We start from the raw sequence: 23,330 nt of genomic DNA on the forward strand, positions 1-23,330 counted from the left end.
AGCACAGCCAAAAGGTCAGGAATTGTAGGATACTGGAGGAAGCCAGTTCCCTCAGCAAAACAAACAATAGAGTCCACACCAGCTCTTTGTCAACAATAAAGGGAGGGGAAAAACCGAAGTCTCTCCCAGGGATGGATGTTTTTTGTCACCAAAACTCTGTGTTTTCCCAACAAGAGTCGCACTGCAGTGTAAATGCTCTCACTGTTTTGTTGCCAAAAAGGCAGGTTTTGGCGACAAAACATGCCAGTATAGACAAGAGGGTTTTGCTTTGTCAGCAGGAGAGTGCTTCTGCCCACAAAGCAGTGTTCACACTTTCACTTTCTTGGTTGCTCATGGGGGTGGGGTGGGGATTTAAGCACCTGTGAATGGCAAGTTATATTGATCAAACGGGAGTGTAGACACACACTTAGTCTCAAGGCTGGTGTAATTTCAACAGAACGCAAAGCCCACTGAAATGCTAGAGCCAGGAAAAAGAGTGCTGTCACCACTCTCCTGCTGTCTGTGATTGCCTGTCCTCCTTCACTGGGAAGAGTCTGTGTCTGGCGGACAGGACTTGTTCCTAGGACACACATGGCAACAATTCCAATCCTGGATGTGGCTGGATCTTTCCTGCCAACCGAGTGCCCTTTGCATAACACACAAGAGGCCGTAAGGCTGGGGGGGGGGGGGGGGGGACTACTCACATCTAACCAATACTAATCACCACAGGGAAAAACACAGAGGATTATTTGCAGGAATGGCCACTTCTCTCGGCAACAGGCTGCAGCACGTCACACGGTGAAAAGAAACCCGTGGTCGGCATGAAGGAGCAATGAAAGAAAAGCGAGAGCCCCAGGGGGACGCGTTCCATGTGGGGAAGGACTCTGGTCCTCCTACGCAGGTCACAACCACCAAGCAAATTCCAGCAGGATCATTTACTATCAAGCAGTGATCTCAAGGCCTACAGAGATACGTGGTACAACCCTCTCCACACACACACCATCCAAGTAGATGCAACTGCTGAAAGGGATACTGGAGGACATGGAAATACGGACACCATCTTTTCTAGGTCCAGCCACGCAGTGCCCGGCCATCTTGTATTTATTTATTCCGACTTTCAACAGGATCATAAGGATGGTCATGAAATGTCTTGAAGCAACACACTTGGTAGTTTTCTAGCCAAGTTCCTGTCCTCTACCACCATGCTTACCTGCCCCATAAATACACACAGAGCCCATCAGGCAGTACGGTGACAGGAGGGGCCATAATAGCGGGTATTCATTCACCACAGGGGAGGACTCCAAGAACCCCACATTGAATAGGAAAGAACTGGGACTTCAGCCATGCACCACTTAATCAGAAACTGCCCTCAGCCTGCAGAACCCAGCCAAGCTAGTGAGCCATGGCAAGGGTCCCAAAGAGGAGCAGTCTTGCTCAGAGAGAACTGTCTGAGGGCTCGTTTACACCACCAGCGAGGGGCAGCAAGCAGGGGAAAGCGGCAGCAGAGCAGCTGTCTGTATGGACCCGGTGATGGACATTAGCACTTCATTACTGTGCTTTGATCTAGTGCTCCCTGCCACAGCAGGGTTCACGAGAACATGGCCTGTGGCAGGCGAGGCAGGGCAGATTCACATCCCGGTTTGCAGGGAACCGAAGAGGCACGGAGAGGAGCTCTCCCCAACAGAGAGGGGACACTCGCATTCGGCTGAGCCCACAAGCAGGGACGCTCTTTTTGCATTTCTAGCGCTTCATTTCTTCCAGTCAGCCAGCGACTGTCGTTAGGCTCATTCGGGGGGGATTCTACCACTGCTTGGGAAGGAGCCCCCCGGATGAGCTCACAGTCCCACCTCTGGTAAACGGCGGCTTGGTCACTGGAGCCAGAGGGCCATGCGGCCTGCACACCGAAGTCACCACCAGGGAAACGAGCCACCAAGCGCCACTTCCAGGGTCGGAAGAGTCCGCCAGCTGTCTCAGACACTGGCAGAAGGGGCTTTTTAACAAGGGGTAGCAGGCACTGGGACTGGCTGGATCTGACCACCCCACACTATGAACTTTCTCCAGGTGGCGCTGATGGCCAAACACAAGGCATCTGCTTGAAGGTACTAGGTTCAATTTTCAAAAATTTCAACATGACTTAGCTCAAGTTCTACCAACTTCCAATGGAGACCCAGGCTCGTAAGCAGTGACGGTTCTTCTGAAGATCGCACCAAGGCGCTTTTGAAAATGCTACCTGTGAGGTTTTGGCCAGAAGGGGAAGCACATTGTGTCTAACGGGTGCAGTGCAAATCTCCGCTCCCACTGCTCTGCAGGTCACAGTTCTTCAGAGCCGTGTGAGCTGGTGGGGCCTTGTGCTGGGAAGCCAAGACCCCAGTGTGAGATACGGGGGTGGATGGTACCCTTACACAAGGATGTTTCTTGGAGACGTGTAGCAAGTTACAACATGACACGTTACTGACACAGAAACTGTCTCCCTGTGGTCTGAGCAGCAGAGAATTTGCTGGAGGGAAGAACTATGGATCCGTGGTTGGGAGCTGAAATTCCATCATCCCCCTCACTTCAGGGAAAGGGTCAGGAAATCAACCTCGCCACTGACTAAAAGCAGCTGCCAGGCACGGTGCAGAAGGGGGCTGTTTAACGGGCGGAGGCGGGGCCATGATAAAAAGCAGGAGTTAAATAGTCAACTGGTTTTATGGGTTTCAGTAAAAATATTTGAATGTCACATTTTTGCTTTTTTTCTGTCTCTAAATCACCGTTCTCCATAGTGCCTGGTTCCGATATCCGCCGCACACAGATTAGGGCGCTTACTCCCCCAACACAGCGGCCTGCGAGCCTCCCGGCAGAAAAAAGTGCCCCTCAAAGCACCTTCCCAAGGCGGGCAAAGCAAGCCCAGCCCCATTTTGCAGAACAGAAAACAGAGGCTCTGGGGAGGCTCAAGGTTAAACGGGGCAGGTGACAGCCAGAAATAAAACCCTCCGTCTCCCAACTCCTCTGCTCCGGCCAACAACGCCCGTCGCCCTTTTTTCCGAAAGGCGCCCACGCGCAGGGCCTTGCTCAGCTGCAAGGGGGCTGCCGCTCACTCCCCAGCTACCCAGAGAGCCATCGGAGGTGCTGGAGCCTTGGCGCAGTACCACCGGTGCCCTAGTAGTGTCACTGTCTGCACAGAGAGGAAGGAAGGGTGGCCCACTGCTGGATTCAGACACTGTCTGGGCTGCCTAACCGGCGCATGTGGAAATAATATACGTCTTCAAGTGAACTGTCTGGTTCTGGGGAAATAAAATAGGACATTCATAAGCAGTTACACCATCTGTCTTTATACCATCATCATCCACAGCAAGGGGAACGAGCTCTCTAAATGGCCAAAAGCCCAGTCTGACAGTAACCGGGAAAATGTGAGCTATGAATACCAATAAAGGTAGAAAAACGACTACAAAACAAGGATACAAACTGCAGATTCCTCCCTGCTCAGCGCCCGCCCCCCCGACGGGAAGGCAGTTTGTCTGACTGGGCGGCCACATAAAAGAAAGCCACCAGACAGTAACGCGTAGTCGGAATTCACCAAGCCCCATCACTGGCAAGCCTGCTCTTCTGAGCGCCAAAGCGTGTCTGCTGCCCTGGAGGAGGCAGAAGGGCAGCAGGAACGGGGAGGCTGCAGAAAGGATTTTCCGAATCACTGGACAGAATTTCCGTGAAGGCTACTGGCTCTTAAAGAGGAGCGGTGGAGGGCAATACACCGGGGTGGAGGGCAATACACTTCCCGTCGGAAGTGCTGGGAATTGGCCAGTAGCTGAGTTCAGATAGTTGGCCTGAGTGAAGACCAGTATTTGAATCCCTTCCCAATGGCGAGGTGGCTCCTTTCAACACACCCAGATGCCAAGAGGGCCGTTCCACGAGCTTGCCCCATTTCAACCCGCTGTCTCTGAGGTCTGCATTTGCAGTGCCCAAGACTGGTCCAGCACAGCTGTTCTCGGAGAGGGAGGGGAACGCCTATTAACACCCGAGCGAGGGCTTTCACATCCTTCTGCATCCACGGGCACATCGCTGAAGGAACAAGGCCAGTTGCCCATCTGACGGGCAGGAAGCTGCTCTGAAGAATGGCCTTGCTGGGTCGGACCAAAGGTCCGCCTGGCCTAGGGTCCCGTCTGCCGGCAGACGCCAATTTGGGTGCCCCAAAGGGAGTGAACAAAGCAGGGAATCCGCACGTGAGCTATCCTGTCGCCCACTCCCAGCTTCTCCCTTCCCCTTTTCTCTCGCACGCTCACATGCGGCAGGAACACCAACGGGTCTGGTGGGCGAGTGCCCTTCACTGGAATTGGCTCCAATAGCCCCTCCTCTGGGGCTGAATCCCTACGAGAGCCTGACCCCCCGGCTATTAGCAGCACAAGCCCTGGACCAGCAAGGAGCCTGGCGTGGGATGACAGCAAGTACTCAGCCCCCGGGCCGTGGGCCAGCTGCACAACGGACCCCTTTCACATGCTCAGGACTTGCTCATACTTCAGGGGCATCAGCAAGTCCTCACTGGTCGCTTTGGGCCTGAAGCACCCCCCTAAACTTTTCCACACCAAAGGAACCCTGGTCCCATTTGCCCAGGCTTCTGACTCCACGACAGCTCGGCGGGGAGCCTCGCATCCAGGCCGCGCGGACCCGTGTCGCTGCCGAGGTTCGGAAGAGCCGCGTTAGTCTCAGGACCCCCGGGCGGAGCTGCAGGGGATGCCGAGCTGCATGAGGAGCTCACCGTGGCACGGCGTGCGGGGCCCGCTGCAGGACTGAGACAGCGGCAGGCCGGTCCTCTCCTGACAGGCGCAGAGGGGGTGTTGAATACAGGACCGCTCCACCCCAGCCAGTGCTGTTCGATCCGCAGTCTGGGGAGGTGTCTGCTTCCGGCCCTGTACACATAGCCCCGAGGGACGACAGCTGCCGTTCCTGTGCACTGGCTGGAGCAGAGCGTAGGGACGGAACGGCTGTGCTGTGGTCCCCAGATGCAAAGTGGATTTCCCCAAATCTGGAGCATGTCAGGGCTTATGAAGTGAAGGGAGGCAGAGGAATGGGGCAGACAGACTCAGGGACTTTGCACAAGGACTGAGTCTCACTCAAACCCAAACAATCCCAGCCTGCCCCGAGCCCACTGCCTTACCACTATTGGGAGGCACCCAGGGCACACGTGGTGCTACCTCGATAACAGACTTGCAACAATTTCACAAATCCCTGAGAGTGGGCCTACCCCAGGAGCACTGGCTGGAGCCGTCATTACAGGGCTAGGAAATCTGCTATTCAGATTTTTGAAATCCACCCCAGTGCAAATTCCCAGGATGGGTCTTTTCTTCCTTAGCGAATAAATCATTTTAGACAATGGCATTTCCTTTGAATGGGAAATTAAACGAGTCACTAAGAGAAGGAGCAGAGGAAAAGAGTCTGGAAATCGTAAGCATCTTCTGACCTCAGCAGAATTCCGAAAATCCCAGAGCCAACGAGTGAGAACGTGCCTCTGTCCTCAAATATCACAGGCGCAAAATGCATCACTCCTGGCCCTTCCGAAACGCAGGTTGCAAAGCTTAACATGAGTGCAGAGAAGTCACCAAACCCCAACTGGACGTGTGCCAGGCTGAACAGCGAGTCCCCTCGGCTCTCTTGGCCTTATTTCCTTCACCAGCTGACATCTCTGGTGCAGAAGGACGAGGGGTATTTCTTTGGGGGCCGGGGTGGGGGGAGGAACTGAAATAGAGTGGGTTTGCCTCCCCTCCCTCTGGCGGGCTCAAGAGCTGAGAAACATTAGCTGTCATGAACCACAATCAAATCAGGTTTGAAATATTTAGCAGTGGCTTGGAAAATGCAGCGGTGCAGCTCTGACAGGCGAGATGTGCACAGACACCCATTTTCCATTATAATGGAAATATCAAGCCTGTTCTGAATATGTATAACCCAGAAAAATGTATTGATTTTTCATTCAGCATTAAAAAAATGAAATACCCTGCAGCTGTCAAAAGCCCTTTGTTAAAAGCTCATCTTTCCTGGAATGAGGGTTACCAGAAACAAGTTTTAATTGTACACAGAGCATCTTCTGTGAAACAAGGACGTCCGTTCCTCCCCCCACTCACCTCCCCCCATACACACTTCAGTGTGACTAGCCCTTGCAGCTGGTGGACATAGACCTGAGACCCAGTCAACTCATGGCAGCTGTGACCCTGCCCACATGCAGCTGTGCACACCACGTGACTGTGCGCGTGCATGCGCCTACCATCACTAGACTTGCAGGGGAGGTTCCCACAGCCATGCACACCCATACCATCACTAGGGGAGGTTCCCACAGCCATGCACACCCATACCATCACTAGGGGAGGTTCCCACAGCCATGCACACCCATACCATCACTAGGGGAGGTTCCCACAGCCGTGCGCATCCTTACCACCCCTAGGGGAGGTTCCCACAGCCGTGCGCGCCCTTACCACCGCTAGGGGAGGTTCCCACAGCCGTGCGTGCCCTTACCACCCTGAGGGGAGGTTCCCACAGCCGTGCGCGCCCTTACCATCACTAGGGGAGGTTCCTACAGCCGTGCGCGCCCTTACCATCACTAGGGGAGGTTCCCACAGCCGTGCGCGCCCTTACCACCACTAGGGGAGGTTCCTACAGCCGTACGCGCCCTTACCACCACTAGGGGAGGTTCCTACAGCCGTGCGCGCCCTTACCATCACTAGGGGAGGTTCCCACAGCCGTGCGCGCCCTTACCACCACTAGGGGAGGTTCCCACAGCCGTGCGCATCCTTACCACCCCTAGGGGAGGTTCCTACAGCCGTGCGCGCCCTTACCACCACTAGGGGAGGTTCCCACAGCCGTGCGCATCCTTACCACCACTAGGGGAGGTTCCTACAGCCGTGAGCGCCCTTACCACCGCTAGGGGAGGTTCCCACAGCCGTGCGCGCCCTTACCACCACTAGGGGAGGTTCCCACAGCCGTGCGCATCCTTACCACCACTAGGGGAGGTTCCCACAGCCGTGCGCGCCCTTACCACCACTAGGGGAGGTTCCCACAGCCGTGCGCGCCCTTACCACCACTAGGGGAGGTTCCCACAGCCGTGCGCGCCCTTACCACCCCTAGGGGAGGTTCCTACAGCCGTGCGCGCCCTTACCACCACTAGGGGAGGATCCCACAGCCGTGCGCGCCCTTACCACCACTAGGGGAGGTTCCCACAGCCGTGCGCGCCCTTACCACCACTAGGGGAGGTTCCCACAGCCGTGCGCGCCCTTACCACCACTAGGGGAGGTTCCCACAGCCGTGCGCGCCCTTACCACCGCTAGGGGAGGTTCCCACAGCCGTGCGCGCCCTTACCACCCCTAGGGGAGGTTCCCACAGCCGCGCACGCCCTTACCACCACTAGGGGAGGATCCCACAGCCGTGCGCGCCCTTACCACCGCTAGGGGAGGTTCCTACAGCCGTGCGCGCCCTTACCACCCCTAGGGGAGGTTCCCACAGCCGTGCGCGCCCTTACCACCCCTAGGGGAGGTTCCCACAGCCGTGCGCATCCTTACCACCACTAGGGGAGGATCCCACAGCCGTGCGCGCCCTTACCACCACTAGGGGAGGTTCCCACAGCCGTGCGCATCCTTACCATCACTAGGGGAGGTTCCCACAGCCGTGAACATGCACCGGTGGTAGCAAGGGCAGGGCTGTGTCAGGCCTGCAGCTCAGGACAGCCCGCCCACCCAAGCAGACAAGCCCAGTGGCTGTTGCAGAGCCAGGCAGGCCAGGCCCCGTGGTGCAGGCTGGGGAGCATTGCCATTTTCTCTCCTGCTGGAACGTGGGCAACTTCAGCCTCCCGGCACTGGCGCTCCAATGGTGGCCTCTGTGCCATCTCGCCGCCTCTGCCCTCCTGGCGTGGGGCGCTCGAGGTCCGGCTATGCCGCCCCAGCGCAGGGCGTGGGCCTGCCCCAGCTAGCCTGGCCTGCACTCAGTATGTGTGGGGATGGATGGGGACCACACTGTGGCAGGGATGGTCCCTCTGGCCAGCTGCAAGCACCCTGGGCAGAAGCTCTGGGAGGCCTGGGAGTGTCCCACGAGCTGTGCCTTGGTCTCTCACGGGCCAGGCCCAGCAGGGAGCACGGCGAGGCCAGCTGCAGCAAGAAGCCTGCGGAAGAATTCACAAGGCTGCCCCTTCCCCTCAGAGCGCATAATGGACTGCTGCCCCCGAGCAGGGCTAAGGGGCAATGTTTCCCCCACGAGCCTTCGAACCCATCCGCTCTCTGCTGGCAGCTACCAGCACAGGGTAAGAGGTGTGCGTGGCTTGGGGGACCTAGCCAATCTCCACTTGGAAATCACCGAACAGCGGCCTACGCTGTGCCAGCAGCGCCAGCTAACCAGGGATTCGAACCCGTGGGTGCTGGCGTTTGTGCAGTCGAGAGCCGAGGGGCCTGCTGGCCGTAGCATGGGAAGCAGGCTCCCGTCGTTCAGGGTGCAGGCCAGTGTCTGGATCCAGGCTGCACACACTGACCAAGCATTTCGCAATGCAAGCGATTCAGGGGACTTGTTTCCGCAGCCCGGTCACCGGGGAGCGTGACGTGGCAGCCAACAGGCACAGCGACAGGGCAGTTCCCTGGAAGTGTCACTGCGCGCTGGTCCCACAGCCACAGGAGACTGCTCTCCACTCGCCTGAGCGGCAAAGGAGCTGCCTGTGAAGCGGAGATCACGCAGCCCCCTGGCAAAGTGCCTACACCCAACGTGCAGCGCCTCGGCGGCAGCCTCACCACCGGGGCCCCCGCACCGGGGCAGGGCAGCGCCCGCTCTCAAGGGGCTGCTCAGCCTGGACCAGTTTCCTCCCGCAGACGCAGGGATGCACACGATGGCACAGACACTGCGCTGCTTTCTGGAGTGGCTCGTGCCGGGCCAAGCAGGGTCCAAAGTGATGGGAGGGAGGTACCAGGGCCCAGAACGTGAGGCGTGATTCATGGGGCTCAGTCTTACAGCAATGCGCTGGTGGGAGTGACTCCTAACCATTCAGCACAGGGCCTCCCGACGCAGCCTTCCATCTGGCGTGAATACCTCGGTCTCTGGGGCAGCCAGCGGCGATGGCCTGGGCAGGGTACAAATCTGCAGCATACTCTCAGGAGCAAGGAGAATGCCAGCTGTAAGTTAAAGCACACAGCTCATAAGACCATGAGCGCGGCCAGACTGGGTCAGCCCAACGGTCCACCCAGCCCAATGTCCTATCTGCCGACAGTGGCCAATGCCAGGTACCTCAACGGGAGGGAACAGAACAGGAAATCCTCACCCAATCCCTCCTGTCATCTATCTCCAGACAAACAGAGGCCAGGGACACCCCCCCCACACACACACCCATCCTGGCCAATAGCCATCGATGGACCCAACCTCCATGAATCCATCTAGCTCTTTTCTGAACCCTCTTCAAGTCCTAGCATTCACCGCGTCCTTCGGCAAAGAGAGTGCACAGTCAACCTGTGGAAGAGTGAAGAAAAATTCCTTCTGTTTGTTTTAAACTTGCTGCTTATTATTTTCATTTGGTGATCTCTAGTTCTTTTATTGTGGGAATAAAGAAATAACTTTTCCTTAGTCACTTTTTCCACACCCATCCGGATTTTGTAAGACCTCGATCATATCCCTCCTCAGTCTCTTCTTTTCTAAACTGAAAAGTCCCAGTCGCTTTAACCTCTCCTCATATGGGACCCGTTCCAAACCCCTAATCATTTTTGTTGCCTTTTTCTGAACCTTTTCCAATTCCGAGATATCTTTTTTGAGATGAGGCGACTACATCTGCACGCAGTATTCAAAATGTGGGCATCCCATGGTTTTATACAGAGGCATTTAAGATATTTTCGTTTTATTCTATATCGCCCTTTTCAATGACTCCTAACATTCTATTTGCTTTTTTGATGGCCGCTGCACACTGAGTGGATGTTTCCAGAGAACTAGCCACAATGACTCCAAGATCTCTCTTGAGTAGCTGTAGCCAAACTAGTCCCTATCATATTGTACGTATAGTTGGGATTATTTTTTCCAATGCCAATTACTTTACATTTATCAACATTCAATTTTATTTGCCATTTTGTTGCCCAATCACTCAGTTTGGCGAGATCTTTTTGAAGCTCTTCATAGTCTGCTTTGGTCTTAACTATCTTGAGCAGTTTGGTATCATCAGTCCACAAAAGGACCTTCCCTCTTATTCCATGACAACTTACTTTACTTAAGAGCCTTTGCTGAGGGACTTAGTCAAAGGCTTTGTGGAAATCTAAGTACACTATATCCACTGGATCCCCCTTGTCCACATGTTTGTTGACCCCCTCAAAGAACTCTAGCAGATTAGTAAGACATGATTTCCCTTTCCAGAAACCATGTTGACTTTCCCCCAACAAATTATGTTCATCCATGTGTCTGACAATTTTATTCTTTAGTACAGTTTCAACTAATTTGCCCGGTACTGACATTAGACTTACCGGCCTGTAATTGCCAGGGTCACTGCTAGCACCCTTTTTAAATATTGGCGTCATGTTAGCTATCTTCCAATCATTAGGTATGGAAGCTGATTTAAAGGATAGGTCACAAAGCACAGTTAATAGTTCTGCAATTTCCTATTTGAGTTCTTTCAGAACTCTTGGGTCAATGCCATCTGGTCCCGGTGACTTGGTACTGTTAAGCTTATCAATTTGTTCCAAATCTCAGTCTGGAACAGATTGTCACCTAACAAGAACGGCTCAGGTTTGGGAAACTCCTGGATATCTTCAGCTGTGAAGACTGAAACAAAGCATTCATTTAGCTTCTCCTCTATGACTGTATCATCTTTGAGGGCTCCTTCTGTATCTCGATCGTCCAAGGGCCTCACTGGATGTTTAGTCGGCTTCCTGCTTCTGATGTACTTTAAAAAACGTTTGGCTTTTACTTTTTGAGTTTTTGGATAGTTGCTCTTCAAACTACTTTTTGGCTTGTCTTATTGTAAGAAAAGACAGCCCCTGAAGGCCTGTTGTCCAAGCTGGTGCTATTTACCCGGCTTTCCTGCAGCAACCTGGCAAGCTGAGAGGTAGAGAACTGAAGACGGGTGGTGTGGGGAGGAGGGCAGACAAGCAGGTATGTTTGGTTGCTGAACATTTTAGGGTTTATTTGCCTTTGCAAGGAGAAACTCTGACAGACAGGATGCTTCTGAGAGGGCTGCTGGGGTCATCATTTCATTAAACGCCCTACAAAATGGACAAGGCCCCTCACACCTGCTTCTCATTCAAAGAAAGCTATCTGGCCTTCTTCCATCAGACACATACAGCTCTCCCTTTTTCATTAAAGCATCATTTTAATTAGCAGGATCATTATTTTTACCAATCCAATGCATCACCTCATTTACCAAATCCACCTGGGGCTCCAAAGCCTGGAGAGCCACAAGAAATTCATGTGGTTGAAAAATGCCAGCAGCACAGAAAGCTGCACAAAACCACCATTCTGCTAAAGACTTGATCCTACAATTATTTCGTCCTCTGCCTGTGGATTTTGGCAACAGGTTGAAGTGCCAGAGAGGTGGAGACTCGGGCAGGATTAGGGTGGACACGATCTTTGCAAACAACGGTGAAGCTCTTACCCCTGTTTACAAAACAAGGAAAACAGAAGTTCAGGGAAGAAGAGAAGCTTGCCTGCTCCAGAAGGCTGCGATTACTGCTAGCGAGAGAAGAGGCGGCAGTCTAACCCTCAGGAGAAATCTAGCACGGGGAGGAAATTTCAGCACTTTTGCCTTTTAAGTTCAGTTTGTTGTTCGAGAGCTTGGCCCAATCCTTCCAGCAATGACCGACGTGTTCAGCTTTAAGCATGTGAGCATCCCATTTACTTCAGTGGGTCTGGACCCCAGACAGCTACATGCTGAGAAGGGACTGAGAGCCTGAGCCGCTCTGGAAACACACAGGTTGGAAAGGAATTCAGCTCCGCAGCAAATAGCACACTAGAAAATAGCTCTGCAAAAGGAAGAGGGCCCATTTCCAAACTACGCAAAGCGAGGAACACTCCAATTCCAGAGTCACTCACTGAAAGGCATGTTTACCCAAAAGGAAAAAGGCCGGTTAGTTACGTGAACTCATCATACCCGACCAAAAAAAGTATTTAAAACATAGGAGATGAGACGTTGAAACCATCTAAAAAGTCGTTCAGACCACATGAGCTGGGCTACTTATCTTCTTGACCAGTGATCCAGGGCCAGATCTATTGATGCTGCCGCAAAAGCAAACGTATAAAAATGGGAGACATTTTTTCTTCGGTTTACTTTTGAGAATCCATTACCCTAAATACATCCGACTGTTTCTAAAGATACTTCTGAATAATTCAATTCCACCTTAAAAAAGAAAAAGTTCAACAATCAGTTCTCTGAGATCACCCCAGCTTTCTTGTACACGGGACTAAGTTTGAAGTCACTAGACTCCAACAGGGATTTGTCCCTTGGAATTTCAGCACAACTAGAATTGTTGCTATTATTTTCACCCATGAAATGCAAAAAAGGCAAAATCCCTGAACATATTTGTAGTGGAGCGTGATGGAATTGTGTTGTCACTTACGGGAAATAATCGCAAGCCATCTCTCCCTTCTCCCTCCCCCGCCTCTCCCCACCATTTTCCAGTCCAAATAACCATGAAAAATTACACTTCAGTGTCAGGAGGACAACAAAGGAGGAGCTTTCTCCTGCGGCTTGACTGCTTTTCAGGGTTTTTTCCTTTCTTCGGACAAAAATCTACCTTCAATTCTAGTTCATTTTAAATGTGATCTAACAAATGCATCTTGACAAGTTCCTTTCTTTTAAATAGTATTTTGCACAGTTTAACCTACCTCTAAACCGGAATCAGCTGGAAAGGAGAAACTTGCAAAACAGAAACCAGCACCAAAAGAAACAAAACAAAAGCAAGCCCCAATACCGCTTTCTCTGTGGGTCTGGAGAGAAAGGAAGTTCAGCCCCACAGGACAGGCAAAAGGCTAAGAAACAAGAGGGAAGAAAAAAGGTGAGAAGAGGCAGGGAGGAGCTATCAGAAGGAGATGGCGAGGGAACGAAAAAAGCACTGGAGAAAGTGGCCAGCAGTAAACTCCTGCTCTGGACGGGGGCCAAATTGCAGGCCTCATTCTGCTCTGTGTGCTGGCTCCCTGTTCGGGGGCTCCGACGCCCCGTGGACACACAGAGCTTTGCACAGGGCTGAAGGGACAAATCTGGCCTTTCTGTAGCAGCTACACAAGGAGTTCTTCTCATTGAATCCGGCCCTTGTTGTCCACTTCAGTGTCATTCCTCGTGCCCTGTAGGGACTCTGCAATCTCCCATTTCTCCTCCCTCTGGGTTAGGGATGGGAATGGTTAGCGGGGGAGGCTGGAGCAGCTCCCTGCCCACCACAGACTGCTCCAGCCCTGGGGGCCTGACGTGTGGGGGTGCGGGGGGGAGGAGTGTGTCCTGCCAAGCTGGAGAGCCCCCCCCCGCCCGACCAATCCCCATTTAAATAGTTAACCGGTTAAACGTAACATTTAACCAGTTAACTAATGAACCAGGATTTCCCATCCCTTCTTCGTCTCTGTCTGGGTCTTGCCTCTTCCATTTCCTTCCCTGCCTCAAACCCCAAATTCCACTTGCCCTGGGGCTGGGCTTTGCCGCATCCCTTCCCCTTGCCACACGCCTGAAACTGCCCCTGCTCTGTCACTGCCCTCCTTAGTGACACTTCGGGGCAAGCACACTCTGGCGGCCCAAGAAAGCTGCCTGCAGGCTCAGGCACAACTGTATGAAAAGCAAAGCTCAGATTCTGCAAAGTCTTAACGTTGCAGGTGGCCTATAACTAAGCCAGACAGGCCGAGCGCCCTCGAGCTGGGGGTGAGGTCCACACTGTGGGCTGGGGCTGCAAATGTGTTCACAATTATTCACCTGAGGCAGTCCTGAACCTGGGGGTTTCATACCCAGCCTCAGTGTGAGTTGTGAGTGACTGCCCTTTGGCTGGGAGCCGGCCTGTTGGACAGGGATAGCTGGCTCTGTGTAGGGGCCTGCTCTTCTGAGGGCGATGAGTGTCTCGGCTGTATTGTAGAGGGATGGGCCTATAGCTTCCTGGCTGCCCCGGGGGTTTCCAGGCCATTGCTGTTGCCTCGTGCCATACTCAGGGATCCAGGCTGTCCTAAAGGAGTACAATGTTGCTAGCCACTGGAGTCCTTTGGGCTGAGAGGGTGGAGGGAGTCATGCGAAAAGCCATCAGGGCCCGTAGCCTTCCCTTTTCTCAGCAAGTCTTCCTTTTACTGCCTCAGTGCTGAGAGTGGAGGGGTCTCCTCTGGGGACTGGTGCAAAAGTTCAGTAGAGTTGCTGCTGCATTTCTCTTCCTTGTGTGTTCATCAAGAGGTTTGTTTCTCCGCCATCTGGAGGCTAGTGAGTTTGGCTGGATTTCTGGTGGCCAGTACTCTGGGATTAGCAGCCCCAACACATCGTAGATTTTTAGCTCACCAGCACGACCAGAGCTAGGGCGCATCTCTCTGCTTGTGCCACAAGCACGCTCCCCCAGCTGTTGTGTAGACACACCTTCAGAGCCCCACTGCAAACGCAAAGGCAGTCCGTGGTACCAGTGCCACTGAGAAGAGCTAGAGATACTGACCCATCCCAAAGGGAACAGTTCATGGACTTCTCTGGAGTAAAACAGCATTCGTTAGCCCCTGCGACTGAAGACGTTTTTTCAGTTATGAAGAACTGGGAGAAACCATCACCATTCCTAAAATGAAAATCCTTCAAACGCAGCCTGCTCAAAAGCTTTCAGTGAGTTTAAACGACATGTGAAGTTCGAAGTGCCTGTGTGATGCTGTTACAGGCAGTCCCCGGGTTACGTACAAGATAGGGACTGTAGGTTTGTTCTTAAGTTGAATTTGTATGCAAGTCGGAACTGGCTCCAGATTCAGCTGCTGCCACTGAAACTGACCAGGGGCTGACTACAGGAAGCCGGAGGCAGAGTTGCTCTGCCCCCAGCTTCCTGGAATCAGCCTGATCAGTTTCAACAGCTGCTGAATCTGGAGCCTGGGACAGAACAGCTGGGGCGCTGCCCAGTAGGTTCCCACAGGACCAACCCGGCAGCACCCCAGCTGCTCTACCCGAGGCATCCCGCAACAAAAGCCTGGTCTGCTGGGGGGGGGGGGGGGGCGCACTAGCTGTGCCCCCTCCTCCCCCCAGCAGACCAGGGAGACCCTAGCAAAGCCGCCCAGGCGGCGGGACCCCCGCCACCTGGGCGGCTTTGCTCCTGTCCCCCTGGTCTGCTGGGGGGGTCCAGCAAAGCCACTGGACCCCCCCAGCAGACCAGGGACACCCGAGCAAAGCCGCCGCCTGGGCGGCTTTGCTCGTAAAGCCGCTCAGGCGGCGGCTTTGCTCGGGTGTCCCTGGTCTGCTGGGGGGGGGGGGTCCAGCGGCTTTTCTGGACCCCCCCAGAAGACCAGGGAGACCGGGAGAAGCTTTTCTCACCCCGGAGGACACGGGTGGCGACCTGCTGCCCGTGAGCTCCGGGGCGAGAAAAGCCCCGTTCGTAAGTGCGGATCCGACATAAGTCGGATCCGCGTAAGTTGGGGACTGCCTGTATGAAGATCAGTTGGAACAAAAGTGGTCTGGCAGTGGGTGCTAAATTTCTTAAGGTACCCATTTTAAATTAATTTTAACTCCTCCTTGGATTAACCAGATTCTAAATGGTCTCAAAATCCATCCTATACTCAACAATTTTGAGGAGGATGTGCCATACAGAATACAGAGGTTAACCTTGTGCTAAAAGCAAAACTCCTCTCAGCCTTAACAGGATCCCTGCATGTAGCTCTGTTTGTACATCTTTCCAGGGAGAGCCAAAGGGCGTGAACGTGCTAAGTCATCAGTGCTGTGTCTCAGGTGGGAGCTGGCGTCCCTGAGGTGCAGGCATGGCTTATTCAACATCTTCACAAAAGAACAGTACCGAGGGAAGGGAAACCGGAGCGGTTTACGGCACTGGACGGGGCTCAGTTTCTGTCATGCTTAGGGGGCTTTCTTACCTGCACACCAAGGCATGACAAGATTCAGTGGCTGAAAGATGAAGTTTGGAACTTGCCCAGGTTTTATTCCTTCAGCCCGCCTTTTGGCAAGGGGCAAGAATACCTCACGGGGAGCTGAAAGGTGAAGTCGTTAGTCTGGGGCGCTGACATCACAGCGTTTAGACTAGCCTAGATGAAATCAAGTGGAGAATAGCAGCTGCAACAGAGGGAAAAATAATCCAAGAGGGAGATTCAATGGGCTGGAAATCACTAGGAAAGAGTACAGCTGAGAGACCTCTGGGTAACGCGGACAGCAAATTCTGGGCCATCCGGGGATGTGAGCATTAGTGCCATACATGGGGCAAGGAGAGACTTCACTGCTCAAGCAGTGTGAGGGGAGATGAAGGCACCCAGAGCATCTACACCCCAGGACAGCCCCGCTGGTGCTCAGGTCACAGCCCTACAATGCTGCATGCCTCACGGTGCCTGCTCCCCTTTCTCGGTTTGCATGAAAAACGCACCCACTCCATGCGCCAGCACCACCGTTACCCCCAGACACTCCCGCCCGGACTAGGAGCACCGCCTGTAGCACACCTTGGAGAGCAAACGCCCGGTTGCACCATCGGGGTGGGACTGAAAAGGAGCCAACAGAGCCGCACGCAAGCGACTCTCTGAAAGGGCCCGCAGCCTGCCCCAGGCGGACGGCACAGAAGACTTCCGTTAGTCTTCGGCACCGCGCGAGCGCCGACCAGCGGGACAGGCAGGCTCCAAACCAGAGCCCGCTCTCGAATCCCACTGCCACCGGGCGAGACAGCCGGAGGACTCCACACACTGCTGAACACGGCCTGGCGGCAGCTGTGCCTCCCTGCACTCCCGCAAAGGGCAGCCGCGGCAGAGCCTGCACCCTGGGCGCAAGCAGCAGCCAGAGAGGCCAGGCAGATCTCGGCCCAGGCAGCCAGTTGCCGTGAAAGAAGAGGCCGGTGCTGTGGGACATGGCAGCAATGAGATGGCTCAGCGCGGGGGCAGAGCCACAAGGCTGCAAAGGGACTAGCGGAGGTCGGGGGGCAATACAAATGGGGGGTTAAAGACAGACTGGCAGACGCACGTTCCAAGCTTGGCAGGGGGTGGCCACAGAGCACAGGGCGGGCGTCTGACAAGCCAGAGGAATTTTTAGGCCATTGCAAGAGGGAGAACTCCAGTAACAGGATGAAATATGGAAATCTGACAGTCCCAGAGCAAGGTGTGTCCGGCGGCAAGTCTGCCGAGGGCCGGGGGAAAGCGGCGCAGCGCACCCCTAGCTCAGCTGCGGCTCAAAGAAAACCCTGCGGGGAGCGATCCAGCCCAGGGCCGTGGGGACAGGACCTCAGCTCTCACCCTAGGGTGCTGCATCCCCATCTCCTGCCATAGCTGGAAAATGTAACTACAGCTCTGATTGCATGGGAGTCATGGAGAGACCCTCTGCCCTCGCCACCGCGTGTTCCCAGCCTTCCTCAGACCCCTAATCCCCCCCCAAGCTCACAGCCTTCCTCAGACCCCGAACCCCCCCCAAGCTCACAGCCTTCCTCAGACCCCGAACCCCCCCCAAGCTCACAGCCTTCCTCAGACCCCGAACCCCCCCCAAGCTCACAGCCTTCCTCAGACCCCTAATCCCCCCCCAAGCTCACAGCCTTCCTCAGACCCCGAACCCCCCCCAAGCTCACAGCCTTCCTCAGACCCCGAACCCCCCCCAAGCTCACAGCCTTCCTCAGACCCCTAATCCCCCCCCAAGCTCACAGCCTTCCTCAGACCCCGAACCCCCCCAAGCTCACAGCCTTCCTCAGACCCCGAACCCCCCCCAAGCTCACAGCCTTCCTCAGACCCCTAATCCCCCCCCAAGCTCACAGCCTTCCTCAGACCCCGAACCCCCCCAAGCTCACAGCCTTCCTCAGACCCCGAACCCCCCCCAAGCTCACAGCCTTCCTCAGACCCCTAATCCCCCCCAAAGCTCACAGCCTTCCTCAGACCCCTAATCCCCCCCAAGCTCACAGCCTTCTTCAGACCCCTAATCCCCCCAAAGCTCACAGCCTTCCTCAGACCCCTAATCCCCCCCAAAGCTCACAGCCTTCTTCAGACCCCTAATCCCCCCAAAGCTCACAGCCTTCCTCAGACCCCTAATCCCCCCCAAAGCTCACAGCCTTCCTCAGACCCCTAATCCCCCCCAAAGCTCACAGCCTTCCTCAGACCCCTAATCCCCCCCAAAGCTCACAGCCTTCCTCAGACCCCTAATCCCCCCCAAAGCTCACAGCCTTCCTCAGACCCCTAATCCCCCCCAAAGCTCACAGCCTTCTTCAGACCCCTAATCCCCCCAAAGCTCACAGCCTTCCTCAGACCCCTAATCCCCCCCAAAGCTCACAGCCTTCCTCAGACCCCTAATCCCCCCCAAAGCTCACAGCCTTCTTCAGACCCCTAATCCCCCCCAAGCTCACAGCCTTCCTCAGACCCCTAATCCCCCCCAAAGCTCACAGCCTTCTTCAGACCCCTAATCCCCCCAAAGCTCACAGCCTTCTTCAGACCCCTAATCCCCCCCAAAGCTCACAGCCTTCTTCAGACCCCTAATCCCCCCCAAAGCTCACAGCCTTCCTCAGACCCCTAATCCCCCCCAAAGCTCACAGCCTTCCTCAGACCCCTAATCCCCCCCAAGCTCACAGCCTTCTTCAGACCCCTAATCCCCCCAAAGCTCACAGCCTTCCTCAGACCCCTAATCCCCCCCAAAGCTCACAGCCTTCCTCAGACCCCTAATCCCCCCCAAGCTCACAGCCTTCTTCAGACCCCTAATCCCCCCAAAGCTCACAGCCTTCCTCAGACCCCTAATCCCCCCCAAAGCTCACAGCCTTCTTCAGACCCCTAATCCCCCCAAAGCTCACAGCCTTCCTCAGACCCCTAATCCCCCCCAAAGCTCACAGCCTTCTTCAGACCCCTAATCCCCCCAAAGCTCACAGCCTTCCTCAGACCCCTAATCCCCCCCAAAGCTCACAGCCTTCTTCAGACCCCTAATCCCCCCAAAGCTCACAGCCTTCCTCAGACCCCGAACCCCCCCAAGCTCACAGCCTTCCTCAGACCCCTAATCCCCCCCAAGCTCACAGCCTTCCTCAGACCCCTAATCCCCCCCAAGCTCACAGCCTTCCTCAGACCCCTAATCCCCCCCAAGCTCACAGCCTTCCTCAGACCCCTAATCCCCCCCAAGCTCACAGCCTTCCTCAGACCCCGAACCCCCCCCAAGCTCACAGCCTTCCTCAGACCCCGGCCCCTCAAAGCTCACAGCCTTCACCGGCCCCCTGGCCCCTCAAAGCTCACAGCCTTCACCGGCCTCCTGGCCCCTCAAAGCTCACAGCCTTCACCGGCCCCCCGGCCCCCCAAAGCTCACAGCCTTCACCGGCCCCCTGGCCCCTCAAAGCTCACAGCCTTCACCGGCCCCCTGGCCCCTCAAAGCTCACAGCCTTCACCGGCCCCCCGGCCCCCCAAAGCTCACAGCCTTCACCGGCCCCCTGGCCCCTCAAAGCTCACAGCCTTCACCGGCCCCCTGCCCCCTCAAAGCTCACAGCCTCCACCGGCCCCCAGGTCCCCCAAAGCTCACAGCCTTCACCGGCCCCCCGGCCCCCCAAAGCTCACAGCCTTCACCGGCCTCCTGGCCCCTCAAAGCTCACAGCCTTCACCGGCCCCCTGCCCCCTCAAAGCTCTCAGCCTTCACCGGCCCCCCGGCCCCCCAAAGCTCACAGCCTTCACCGGCCCCCCGGCCCCTCAAAGCTCACAGCCTTCACCGGCCCCCCGGCCCCTCAAAGCTCACAGCCTTCACCGGCCCCCTGCCCCTCAAAGCTCACAGCCTTCACCGGCCCCACAGCCCCTCAAAGCTCACAGCCTTCACCGGCCCCCTGCCCCCTCAAAGCTCACAGCCTTCACCTGGCCACTAGCCATTGATGGACCCAACCTCCATGCCAACCCACCAAGTGCTTCACTAGGAATAACCAGAGTAGGGCAATTCACAAGCAGTCTACCCTGCTGGGCAGCCCCAGCTTACAGCTCTCAGAGCTAAGGCGACTGTGGCTAAGAGCCATCGACGGGCCTGCTCTCCACGGACTCATCTGGTTCTTCTTGAAGCCAGTTATACTTCTGGCCCTCACCAAGTCCCCACAGGCTGACTGGGCCTTGTGTGAAAATGATCTGGGCTTGGTTTGTTTGAAACCTGCTGCCTATTAATGCCGGTGAGCGAACCCTGGTTCGTGTGTTATGTGGAGTAACCAGCCCTTCCTTATTCACTTGCTCCTTGCCCTCGGGTCATATCCCCTGGGTCATCTCTTTTCTAAACCGTACGTGCAAACCTTCCCGCTCGACCCCCGTGCGGGCGCACTTCCCTACGCCGAATGGCTTTGCTGCCCTTCTCTGTATCTTGGCCCATTCTACTAGACCTTTTCCGGGATGGGCAAACAGAGCTGCATGTAGCATTCTAGGTGTGGGCACACCTTGGATTTATACAGCATGATGGCAGTTTTCAAAATCTCCTTCCTAAAACGTGCTAAGTTTTCTGACAACCACTGCGCACGGAGCAGATGTTCTCAGAGAATTACCCACAGTGACTTCAAGAGCTTTCTTCTGAGCGGTAACAGCTAATTTATGTAGCGTTAGGATTATGTTTTCCAGTGTGTGTTTATGTTGACAAGCGACTTCCAGCTGTCATTTTTGTGGGATTTCTTTGTAACTTTACAGACAGCTCTGCACTTAGTGTTGTATGTTCTACCGCCTCACTGTCCCCCCATCCCGACTTTCCAGATCATTTACGATGAGACGGCACAGCACACACCTCAGTAGAGATCCTTGGAGGATCCTGCTATTTCTCTCTTGCCATGGCAAAAACTGACCATTTCTTCCTACCTACGTTTTATACTGATCCATGACCAGATCCTCCCCTCCCCCCACGACAGCTCACTTTGCTTAAGAGCCCCGAGGATGGGACCTTGTCACGGGCTTTCGGAACGCCCAAGTACACCACACCCACTGGATCCCCCTACCAACGTGCTTGTTGACCCCCTTAAAGAATCCTCACAGATAGGCGTGCACACGATTCCCCTTTACAAACGCTGGGGGGACTCTTCCCCACGCACACTGGGGTTCATTTACGTATCTGAGAATTCTCTTCTGCGCCGCAGGTGAATCACTGTGCCCGGCCCTGAAGTTGGGCTCATCGGCCCGGACCTGTCTCTGGAGCCTGTCTGAAAACCAGGCGTTACGTTAGCTGTCCTCCTGTCACCTGGTGCAGAGGCTGATTGACGCGCCAGGCCTCACCCCACAGCTAGCAGTCCTGCAGTTCCTTTCAGAACGCTTGGGGGACTCCATCTGGTCCCAGGGACTTTATATTCCAAAGCCTCCTCTACTGACACCTCAGTCTGGGACAGCGTCTCAGATCGGGCACCTGAGCAGAATGGCCCACGTGGAACGAATTCATGTGGCTTCCCTGCAACAGCCCCGTCTCCCTGGCTGCTCCTTTGGCTTCCCCCGGGCTCACAGCTGCTGAGGGCACTTCATGGGGTGCTTGGCTTTTTACTTTGCATTTTTGTGTCTTTTGCGGTTGCTCTTCGAGTTCTTTTTCGGCCTCCTGCCTAGTTACACTTTCACACTGGACTTGCCTGAGTTCACCTTCCTCTTCAATGTGCACAGTAGGGTTGTGCGTCCCGCTTCTAAAGGGTGCCCGTTTGCCCAAACTGCCTCTTTTACTCTCCTGCTGAGGCATGCTTGGAGATTTTGGTCCTCTTGGGTTTTTAGTGTGTGGGTTATGTTCATTTCAGGTCTCTATTGTGGTGGTTCTAAATCCTTCCCTCAGTAGCACAGCCAGGATGGGACAAGTGGGGGGGGCCCGACTTCAGGAGGGCAGGCAATGATGTGAAAGTAGCAGCGATGGGGTCACCTCCCCCCCACCACCTGCTGGCCTGGAGGGGGAGGAGGGAGAGAGGACTGATGCACTGGCCAGGCGCCCTGTAAACATGGAGTGCCCATAAATGTGTGCCCACCCTGTCCTGACCACCTGGGACGTGCCTCCTTCTGCCCACAAGGAGCTCCTGCTCTGCCCACCCGGGACTCCCAGCGGGGTATCGGGGCGCGGGGGCCCCGCCTCGCTCCCCACCCAGCGTTCCCAGCGGAGTATCGGGGCACGGGGACCCCGCCTCGCTCCCCACCCAGCGTTCCCAGCGGGGTATCGGGGCGCGGGGGCCCCGCCTCGCTCCCCACCCAGCGTTCCCAGCGGGGTATCGGGGCGCGGGGACCCCGCCTCGCTCCCCACCCAGCGTTCCCAGCGGGGTATCGGGGCGCGGGGACCCCGCCTCGCTCCCCACCCAGCGTTCCCAGCGGGGTATCGGGGCGCGGGGGCCCCGCCTCGCTCCCCACCCAGCGTTCCCAGTGGAGTATCGGGGCGCGGGGACCCCGCCTTGCTCCCCACCCAGCGTTCCCAGCGGGGTATCGGGGCGCGGGGGCCCCGCCTCGCTCCCCACCCAGCGTTCCCAGCGGGGTATCGGGGCGCGGGGGCCCCGCCTCGCTCCCCACCCAGCGTTCCCAGCGGGGTATTGGGGCGCGGGGGCCCCACCTCGCTCCCCACCCAGCGGGGTATCGGGGCGCGGGGGCCCTGCCTCGCTCCCCACCCAGGGCTCCCAGCGGGGTATCGGGGCGCAGGGCCCTGCCTCACTCCCCACCCAGCGCTCCCAGCGGGGTATTGGGGCACAGGGGCCCCACCTCGCTCCCCACCCAGCGGGGTATCGGGGCGCGGGGGCCCTGCCTCGCTCCCCACCCAGCGTTCCCAGCGGGGTATCGGGGCGCAGGGCCCCGCCTCGCTCCCCAACCAGCGCTCCCAGCAGGGTATTGCTGTGTGGGGGCCCCGCCTCACTCCCCACCCAGCGGGGCGTTGCCGTGTGGGGGCCCGCACAGCAGCACTGAGAACAGGCCTCCAGTAAGTGCCGTGCTCTGCGGGACACTCTGCCCGTCTCGTAACTGGCTGAGGGACTGGAGCTGACCAGCTGACCCGGTGCCATGGGCGGGACGTCAGACCCCGTGCTGCCCGTGGATGTGCCGGGGGGTGCTGAGGGAAAAGCACAAGTGCACACGCCGCCCCTGAACGGACACAAGCCGGCACTCGAGGAGCTGCCGGGCTACTGTTAGCCTGCGTCCCAGCGGCTCCCCAGCACCCCTCTCCACCCCATCACAGTCCTGCGCTGCTCACGCTCTCAGTGACTGCGGGGTGAGCGCAGCAGCAGCTCGCACTCTTCTTAGCAGGCAAGTTCCACATGGGAGACGGGACACGGAGATCAAGAGCGACTGCCGGAGACTTCCCCTTTCAACCCTCGTGTGCCAGAGGCAAGAGGAGCCGGGAGGCGAGGGAC

At 56.1% G+C, this 23,330-nt stretch overlaps 1 protein-coding gene across 6 annotated transcripts in view; it reads right to left on the reverse strand.

Moving 5' to 3' along the window:
* Positions 1-23,330, reverse strand: part of ZFHX3 (zinc finger homeobox 3) — a 1,230,042-nt gene that overhangs the window by 51,726 nt on the left and 1,154,986 nt on the right. The window lies entirely within an intron of this gene.

Source organism: Pelodiscus sinensis, chromosome 12, assembly GCF_049634645.1.
Source record: "Pelodiscus sinensis isolate JC-2024 chromosome 12, ASM4963464v1, whole genome shotgun sequence".
Classification (NCBI taxonomy): Eukaryota; Metazoa; Chordata; order Testudines; family Trionychidae; genus Pelodiscus; species Pelodiscus sinensis.